We start from the raw sequence: 10270 nt of genomic DNA, 5'->3' as shown, positions 1-10270 counted from the left end.
GAGTCGCAAACAACAGAGGGTTCAATGAACCTTTCAAGGTGGCCATTAACTGGTCCAGACAGAGCACGGTCGATGGGGTGTTCTCTCCATCTGCCTGTCTCTCTTCTGCGGCTATGTCCGTGCCCGGGTGTCCCTGGAGAGGGAGCATGCGGTGTCTCCCTGTCTGCTTGAGGCTTTCTGTGACCGGTGGGCCAGAGGGACTGGAGTGCAATGTGGATACAGGGAACTAAATTATAATTTGGAAAAGTGTTTTTGTTCGTTTTGTCACATTTAAATTTATTGCTTATTCTGCTTTTTAAAGGGGGTACTTGTATTTTAAGTTTTTCCCAATTGATTGGTCGAAAGAGTCGAGGCTCCAACTCTGAACCTGTGATTCTGGATATCTGAACTGTGTTTGAGGAAAGTTAGGACAATTGAGATCCTCATTGAGTTGTCAGCCAATGATGCTCATTCTTCAAAGATCTGACTGGCTCTGAGAGTGCATCCCCCTCCTCCCATTACTTTATTGGTGCTCTGAGAGGCTGCAACTTTTGATTGGATATTGAGGACCATCACTCATTATCTAGGTTGCCACGCCCTGGATTATACAGGAGTTTGAGGTTGGTTCAATCTCAGTTTATTGTTTCAACAAATATTTGATTTGTATTAAAGAATCCAGATGCCTTCTCAAGCGTGTCAGAACTACCACCAGGACTGTGAGGATGCTGTCAACAAGCAGATCAATGTGGATCTCTATTCCTCGTATGTTTATCTCTCTATGGTGAGTTTTGTATTTTAGTCTCCATTGTGAAGTGGTCTATGTAATGTGAATTTACTAAATTCTGTGTTGTATCCAGCCCACCTATTCTGAGTATCTTGAATGACTCACTTTCCTGGGCTTTTTTGAGCTTGTTGTTGAAGTTTATTTGGAATACATTCTGCACTCAATACATGGATTTCAAAATTTGAATCCTCATTCTAAATCACTCCATGGACTTTCCCGACTTTCCTTTGCAATGAGGCAATGTAATGGGACATTCTAGGGGAAAATCAAGAAGTATACTTTTCCTGCAAGTGTGGAAGAAATCTGCAACACTGTTTCCCATTTCACCATCCCCACCCTCCACTCAAATAATTTAATAAAAAAACTGTTTTGATGCTGTGCCAAGGTTACCTGGAATATGTTATTTCCCGCACCCACCTACCTCCTCAGGAAAATCAAGGCTTTGATGCTGGTCTGTGGTTTTCTATTGGGTAAAGGTATCAAAAGATTGTCTCCATAACAATGTATGTACAGGCAACTCTCGCTTTATCCGCACACGGATGCAATGGGAAACCATTGTAACGGCATTTAAAATTCCACGTGTGCGCTCTGCCGACGTCACTTTGGAACGCTGATGTTCCTTTCAAATGTTGCCTTTTGAGCCTCGCTTTTAAGTGCTCCACCCTGCCTCTGCTCCCACTACTACTCCCACATCGTTCCATTGCCTCTCATAATTCATTAAAATGCCATGAGTCGTTACAGGAAGTAATCAACAAGCCTAATGCTCTTTAGATCTCGAGGACTAGAATTCAAGGATTAGAAGAGATGCTACAGCTATTGATTAGAGCACACCTGCAGTACTGTAAGCATGAACTAATGTCAACTTGCTTTAAGGAGAAATCGTTTAACTGGCATAGACCAATCCCCAAGGGACCCGGATAATTGAGATGCCTGTATATACAGGTTCAGTGAGACTTTGAACCCTCGAAATAAAGCAAGCAAAATTGAGCTTGAAGTTATGTACTGCGCACATGATGCTGGGTCTGCCATGCATTACCCAACTACTGTACTGATCTCTCCATAGTCCTTCTACTTTGACCGGGATGATGATGTCCTGCGCCACTTTGCAGAGTTTTTCAAGGAGCAGTCACGAGGAACGTGAGCATGCTGAGAAACTTATGGAATTCCAGAATTGGCGTGGAGGACAGATAATCATGTCTGATATCAAGGTTGGATTCAATAAAGGAGTGGCCTTCTGTCTGGCTCCCCTTAGATTGATTGTTCTCAATATGTGCTAAAGCAATTACTTCCAATTTACAACACACAGGCCATTCAGCCACGCTGGTCTTTGCTGGTGTTTATACTCCAGCGAGCCTCCTCCCACCTTGCTTCATCTCATCCCCTCAGCATATCGTCCTATTCCTTTCTCTCCATGCACTTGCCCAGCTTCCCCTTAAATACATCTCTGCAATTTGCCTCATCAATATGACTAATGTTATGATAGCTTAATGTCAATTTTATATTCTAACACACCGGTTCATGGTAAAGTGGACTTTTGCACCACTAATTTCCTTCAATACTTTCTAATTTGTTTAATCTATTGTAAGTGAACTGTGAGCATGTACTTTCTTTCCAGAAACCAGAGCAGGATGAGTGGAGCAATGGTCTGGAGATAATGCAGAGAGCTCTGCAGATGGAGAAGAATGTGAACCAGAGTCTGCTGGATCTGCACAAACTCTCCACTGGGAGCACTGACCCTTATGTAAGTTGTTAATGATTTAATGTGGGCTGTTGGGTAAGATGAATGTTGTGGTACCTTGGGCCTAATTAAAAGCTCTCCATGCCTAATAGCTTTGTTGGTCTTATCGGTCTGCATTTGGGGGAAGTTAGCCTACTGTGGACAGTGACTAGATATGTCTGTGATCCCAGGATCTGAGCATCTATTGTGCAGTAAGTTTAATCTAATGGTGCAGTAATTCCATCAATCTCAATTGTACTGTTTGACTATCCTCTTGTTCAAAAGGATTAAAATGCAGACTCTGAAGGGGAAGCTGACATTCCTTGATATCTGCTGCTGGACATAACTAGTTTCCCTCTTTCAGTTGTGTGACATCCTGGAGACCCACTACTTGGATGAACAAGTGAAGATGATCAAGAACCTTGGAGATCACATCACCAACCTGAAGTGATTGGGAGTCCCTGAGCATGGCCTGGGAGAGTACCTGTTTGACAAGCACACCCTGGGGGAGAGCAACTAAACTGACTGATGGGATCAAACATTTTGTTTATTACTCTTTATTTATATAAGTTAGCCCCCTGTCTTGTAGGGAATGATGGCTTGTGACTTTGTACAAAGAGCTGAGATCTCGATTCAAAATGTCACATCTGTAAATAAACAGTTCAACATTGGACTGGGCTGTTTCTTTCTATAGTTGAGTCATTGCTTATTTTTCAATTTATATAATGTAGTTTAAATCAACCAAGAATTACACTGAGTTGGGCAACAGTGTTAAGGGATTCAGTCCTATGAAAGTGGTTTATCCTCGAGGGTAATAGTGATGTATTGTGTTGGATATTCAGACTCCTGTTGCAAGGTCTAAATTTTTCAAATGTAAATTCAGGCCACGACTGACTGAGACAAAGCATGCTCACAGATTGGTTTTAGGGTGTGTATTAAATAGGTTTAGAGAGGGAATGTTAAAACTTGGGATATAAACAGTGCAATAAAAATACCTGTTCCTGCTAGTGAACATTCTGTCTGCCTTAACAGAAATTATATCTTAATGCAACAAAATACAAATTGCTGTAAAATGTGTTGTGGGAGAGAAATTTCTTAACTTATAACCTTTTGTAACTTTTATAATGTGTAGCCAGCTCTCCTATCTTTCTCTGATGAATTATGGGACAGGGAGAGTGGTCAAGTAAGAAATGTATACTTAAGCAGAAGGCAGCTGTAGTCTCCAGTCCCGTGACCCTGAGTCATGGAGATAGGGAAAGTAAGACAATGGGCGGTTGGAAAGGCAAAAGTTGAATATCGCTTGTACTGATAATAGGAAGATAGTTCCTTGTTTTTCTGCTGATGCAAAGCAAAAGGCCCAAGAAGTTAAACACAGACCTTTGGAAAAACATTTCCCCCACCCCATACCTCAATTCACAAATCCAATGTATCTATTTGTATTGAATCCCATTTTACATTTTATATCAAATAGCAATCATCCTGTCAAAATCCTACTGGATCTGCATTTCTCTCCTATGAATGGATTCAACTGTTAATGCTACAGCTGTAATAATCCACTGTTTACAAGTTAGTTTTAGGAATTTAGCTGAAATCTGTATGCTATGCAATTAAACTGCCATCTTCAGCCATTCCATGTTAATGTCTTTGCAACTCTCAAAGGCACTTTTCGGGTATCGATGTTACAAAATTTCATATATTGATGAGCCACAATTCCACGAGTCGGCCTGGGTTTGCGGCTGATGGATTTGACGACTTCCTGTTCCTGACAAAGTCTTCAGCTCACTTGATTTGAAAAACTTCACAGGTGCCCGTGTTTTAAGAATTATATCAAATTTACAGCACCGAAAAAGACCATTCAGCCCAACTGGGCCATGCTGTGGTTTATGCTCCATGTGAGCCTTCTCCCACCCCACTTCATCTAGACCTATCAGTGTATACTTCTATACCTTTCTGCCTCATGTGTTTATATAGCTTCTCCTTAAATACATCTGTGCTCTTTGCATTCAGGGTTATTACTGCGGGTAGCTCAGTAAACTAAACACACCACTGCTGCTGTAGACTTCCTATTGAGCTGTGTGGGCAAAGAAGCAAGTAACTGCCATAGAGACCACCAATCTCTGAGCTCAAGGCCAGCATTTATTGTCCATCTCAAATTGCCCTTAAAGGTGAACAGCCTTGTAGCATTGAGTGCCTTGCTGGGCCATTTCAGAGGGCAGTTGATAGTCAACCACTTTGCTGTGGCCCTGGAGTCACATATCGGCCAGACTGGGTAAGCACGGCAGGTTTCTTTCCCTAAAGGAGATTTGAGAAACACATGGGTTTTTCTGACAATCTCCTCATTTCATGATCACCAGTACTGACACTAGCTTTTTATTCCAGATTTATTTAATTAATTAGCTGTATAGATACTTCTCTTGAAACTTTTCCTCCTGTTTTCCCCTCCCCCATGTCTGTTCCATCAATTTATAAACCCAATACCAGCAGCTCCTCCATAAATGTATCCATTTGTATTTCGTCCCATTGTGCATTTCATACCAAATGGCAATCATCCTTTCCAATTGGACTGGATATCTGTTTGTCCCCTTCTCATCCATGAATGGATTCAAATGCTGTCGATAGAAACATAGAAAATAAGTGCAGGAGTAGGCCATTCGGCCCTTTGAGTCTGCACCACCATTCAATAAGACCGTGGCTGATCATTCACCTCAGTACCCCTTTCCTGCTTTCTCTCCATACCCCTTGATTCCTTTAGCCATAAGGGCCATATCTAACTCCCTCTTGAATATAATGAACTGGCATCAACAACTCTCTGTGGTAGAGAATTCCACAGGTTCACAACTCTCTGAGTGAAGAAGTTTCTCCTCATCTCAGTCCTAAATGGCTTACGCCATATCTTTAGACTATGTCCCCTGGTTCTGGACTTCCCCAACTTCGGGAACATTCTTCCTGCATCTAACCTGTCCAGTCTCATCAGAATTTTATATATTTCTATGAGATCGTCTCTCATTCTTCTAAACTCCAGTGAATACAGATCCAGTCGATCCAGTCTCTCCTCATATGTCAGTCCTGCCATCCCGGGAATCAGTCTGGTGAACCTTCGCTGCACTCCCTCAGTAGCAAGAACATCCTTCCTCAGATTAGGAGATCAAAACTGAACACAATATTTCCATGTGAGGCCTCACTAAGGCCCTGTACAACTGCAGTAAGACCTCCCTGCTCCTATACTCAAATCCCCTAGCTATGAAGGCCAACATGCCATTTGCCTTCTTCACCACCTGCTGTACCTGCATGCCAACTTTCAATGACTGATGTACCATGACACCCAGGTCTCGTTGCACCTCCCCTTTTCCTAATCTGCTGCCATTCAGATAATATTCTACCTTCACGTTTTTGCCACCAAAGTGGATAACCTCACATTTATCCACATTATATTGCATCTGCCATGCATTTGCCCACTCACCTAACCTGTCCAAGGCACCCTGCACCCTCTTAGCATTCTACTCACAGCTCACACCGCCACCCAGCTTAGTGTCATCTGCAAACTTGGAGATATTACACTCAATTCCTTCATCAAAATCATTGATATATATTGTAAATAGCTGGGGTCCCAGCACTGATCCCTGCAGCACCCCACTGGTCACTGCCTGCCATTCTGAAAAGGACCCGTTTATCCCGACTCGCTGCTTCCTGTCTGTCAACCAGTTCTCTATCCACGTCAATACGTTACCCCCAATACCATGTGCTTTAATTTTGCACAACAATCTCTTGTATGGGACCTTGTCAAAAGCTTTTTGAAAATCCAAATATATCACATCCACTGGTTCTCCCTTGTCCACTCTACTAATTACATCCTCAAAAAATTCTGGAAGATTTGAGAAGCATGATTTTCCTTTCATAAATCCATGCTGACTTGGACCGATCCTGTCACTGCTTTTCAAATGTGCTGCTACTTCATCTTTAATAATTGATTCCAACATTTTCCCCACTACCGATGTCAGGCTAACCGGTCTACAATTCCTCGTTTTCTCTCTCCTTCCTTTTTTAAAAAGTGGTGTTACATTAGCTACCCTCCAGTCCATAGGAACTGATCCAGAGTCGATAGACTGTTGGAAAATGATCATCAATGCATCCACTATTTCTAGGGCCACTTCCTTAAGTACTCTGGGATGCAGACTATTTTTATCAGGGGATAAAAAAAACAGTCACTAGAGTGGAGACAGACCGATGGTCACGAAAGTGGATACTGAAGATCGTAAAATGGTCCAGATTAAATGGGCTTATCAGTATTAGGAGGTTCTGAGGAATCAGGAGTTCCTCAGTATTCGGTAGGGATTGTGATTGGCCGATTATATAAAACTCACTTATGTATGTAAAGCACAATTATACACTCATTTACATTGGGTTAAGAAGAGGGAAGCAGCAATGAACCATCTGTTGTATTAATCTTAATTCAGACTCATGGAAGTGCACATATTCAGTACAGAATATGGACACACATTTTTGGGAACAGAATTGTAATGGCTGGTAGTTTTGATTAGAGTTCTTGGGGGAGGGTTAACGAGGCACCACCCTGGAAAACAAAGTTAATCTATACATCATGAGAAACTGAGGCAAAGATGGTACCATTGAATAACACATTCCAGAAGGGTGACATGTTTTGGGAGATGGACAGGGGCGGGGGAAGAACCACTCAGAGCTCGTCTGATGAGAGTCAACAAATCAATGTAACTTCGCTGATAGCAGTAGGCCAATCAATGGTTTTGTAGGAGAGTCACACACCTCAGAAAATATATAACTGTCATTACAAACTGTTCTTCTGGGAAGTGGTCATGGGAACCCTTCCCCTGCATGATTGAATAAAGCTGGTTAACTGAGGTTTCATTTGAGTGATTCCGTGGTCGCTATACCAAAACGGCGGGTGTCCATTCCTTATATCAGGGAGTCCACCTTTTACCCCAACAATGCTGGAGCTCCAATAATCCAGTGTTTACAAGTTAATTAAGGAACTTTGCTGAGAACTGCACAGGGTGCAATTAAATTGTCTCATTTAACCTTTCCATGTTAATGTCTTTTTTATTCTTTCCGGGCTGTGGGTGTCGTTGGCAAGGATGGCATTTATTGCCCATGCCAAATTTCACTTGAGGAGATGGTGGTGGGCTGCTTTCTTGACCCGCTGCAGTCCTTATAGTGTACAGTGCTGTTATAGAGGGAGTTACATGATTTGATCCAGTGCCGATGAAGGAATGGCGATATATTTCCAAGTGAGGATGGTGCGTAACTTGAAGGGGAAATTACAGGTGATGGTGTTCCCATGCATCTGCTGTCATTTTCCTTCTAGTTGGTGGAGGTCGCGGGTTAACAAATGCTGCTAAAAAAAGCCTTGGTCAGTTGCTGCAGTGCATCTTGTAGATGGTACACACTGAAGCCACAGTGAAGGCAGTGAATGTTGAAGGTGGTGGATGGGATGCCAATCAAGTGGGCTGCTTTGTCCTGGATGCTGTCGAGCTTCATGAGTATCATTAGAACTGCACTTGTCCAAGCAAGTGCAGAGTATTCCATCACACTCCTGACTTGTGTCTTGCAGATGATGGAAAGGAGGAGTCAAGAGGTGAGACGCTCGCCGCAGGATACCCGGTTTCTGACCCATTATTGTTACCACAGTATTTATGAGAGTTTCTGGTCAATGGTGGGCCCCAGGTATTAACAGTGGGGGATTCGGCAATGGTAATGCTGTTGAAAGCAATGCCAGGTGGTTAGACTCTCACTTGTTGGAGATAGTCATTGCCTGGCACTTGTGTGGCGCAAATGTTACTTGCCATTTATCAGCCCAAGCCTGAATGATGTCCAAGTCTTGCTGCCTGTGGGCGTAGACTGCTTCATTTTCTGAAGAGTTGCAAATCCAACTGAACATTGCGAACATCAGCGAATATCCCCACTTCTGACCTTATGATGGAGGGAAGGTCATTAATGAAGCAGCTGAAGAGGGTTGGGCCGAGGACACTGCCCTAAGGAATTCTTGCAGCTATGTACAGTGGCTGAGATGATTGACCTACAACAACCACAACCATCTTCCTTTGTGCTGGTATGACTTTAGTCAGTGGAGTTTCCCCCCTGATTCCCATTGACTTCAATTTTACCAGGGCTCCATGATGCCACACTCAGTCAAATGCTGCCTTGATGTCAAGGGTACTCACTCTCACCTCATCTCTGGAATTCAGCTCTTTTGTCCATGTTTGGACCAAGGCTGTAATAAGGTCTGTAGCCGAGTGGTCCTGGCCAAACCCAAACTGAGCATCTGTGAACAGATTATTAGTGAGTAAGTGGCATTTGATAACACTGTCGCGACACCTTCCATCACATTGCTCATGGTTGACAGTAGACTAATGGGGCAATAATTGGCTGGATTGGATTTGTCCTCCTTGTTGTGGACAGGTTAGTCCTGGGCAGTTTTCCACATTGTCGAGTGGATGCCAGTGTTGTAGCTGTACAGGAACAACTTGATTAGAGGCGCTGTTAGTTCTGGAGCACACGTGTTCAGCAGGTCAGCCAAGATGTTGTCGGGGCCCATAGTCTTTCCTGTATCCAGTGCATTCAGCTGTTTCTTGATATCATGTCAAGTGAATTGAATTGGCTGAAGACTGCCTTCTGTGATGGTGGGGACCTCAGGAGAAAGCTGAGATGGATCATCCATGAGGCACTTCTAGCAGAAGATGGCTGCAACTGGCTCAGCCTTGTCTTTTGCACTCGCATGCTGGGCTCTGCCATCTTTGAGGATGCAGATATTCATGGAGCCTCCTCCTCCCATTAGTGCTTTAATGATCCACCACCATTCACGACTGGATGTGGCAGGACTGCAGAGCTTTGATCTGATCCATTGATTGCGGGATCGCTTAACTCTGTCAATCAACAGAAACTGTTTCAATAATCAGAGGCCACAGAATTAAGGTCATTAGCAAAGTAACCAGAGGCGTCACGAAGAAAAACTTTTTAACTCGATGAATGATTAGGATTCAGAATGCACGGCTTGGTAGGGTGATGGAAACAGATTTAATAGTAGCGTTCAAAAGGGAATTCGATAATTACTTGAAGGAGAAAAATTGCAGGGTTTATGGGAAAAGAACTGGACTAAATGGATTATTGTTCATTGAAAGGCCTGCTTCTGTGCTTTACTCTTATATGACTCTGTGGAGACCAGAACTGTGCACAGGACTCCAAGTGTTATCTAGCCAAGGTTCTATACAAATTTAACATGCTGAACACGATGAGGTTCAGCTGCAGACATTCCTCGCTCTGAGCTCAGAACTACACTAATGGTTAACTGTTTACGTGCGCATCACAAAATATATCAGATCAATGTTCCCCCTGCTTCAAGCTAATAACTTAAGAACAAAATTAGGAGCAGGAGCACGCCCAATGGCACCTTGAGCCTGCTTCGCCATTCAATAAGATCATGATTGATCGTCAACTGCACTTTCCCACCCGATCGCCATATCCTTTGATTCCCTGTGCTGATACCTACCGACTCAGAGACAAGGGTGTTAGCAACTGAGGCAAGGTTAATCAAATCTTGCATTTATATGATGTTTTTTTATCAGGACAGCCCAACGCACTTCATAGCTAATGAAGTTCTTTTGAAGTTCAGTCTCTATTTTGTAGCAGCCAATTTACGCACAGAAAGGTCCCCCATCAGTCTGTTTACAATGGGGAGATCTGGATTTGGATGAATGTACACAGGTGGATTTGTAACACTACTTCAACGAAAAGACAGTCAGCACCACTCAAAATAAATG

The 10270-nt window shown here is 43.0% G+C and overlaps 1 pseudogene; it reads left to right on the top strand.

Annotated features, from left to right (window-relative positions):
- Positions 1-658: 658 nt before the first annotated feature.
- On the top strand, positions 659-3000 carry LOC139262180 (ferritin heavy chain-like; annotated as a pseudogene).
- The last annotated feature ends 7270 nt before the right edge of the window (positions 3001-10270 follow it).

Source organism: Pristiophorus japonicus, chromosome 4 (genome assembly GCF_044704955.1).
Source record: "Pristiophorus japonicus isolate sPriJap1 chromosome 4, sPriJap1.hap1, whole genome shotgun sequence".
NCBI classification, from domain to species: Eukaryota; Metazoa; Chordata; class Chondrichthyes; family Pristiophoridae; genus Pristiophorus; species Pristiophorus japonicus.
Note: the sequence above shows the minus strand (reverse complement) of the source record. Positions and strands in the feature narration are given on the sequence as shown.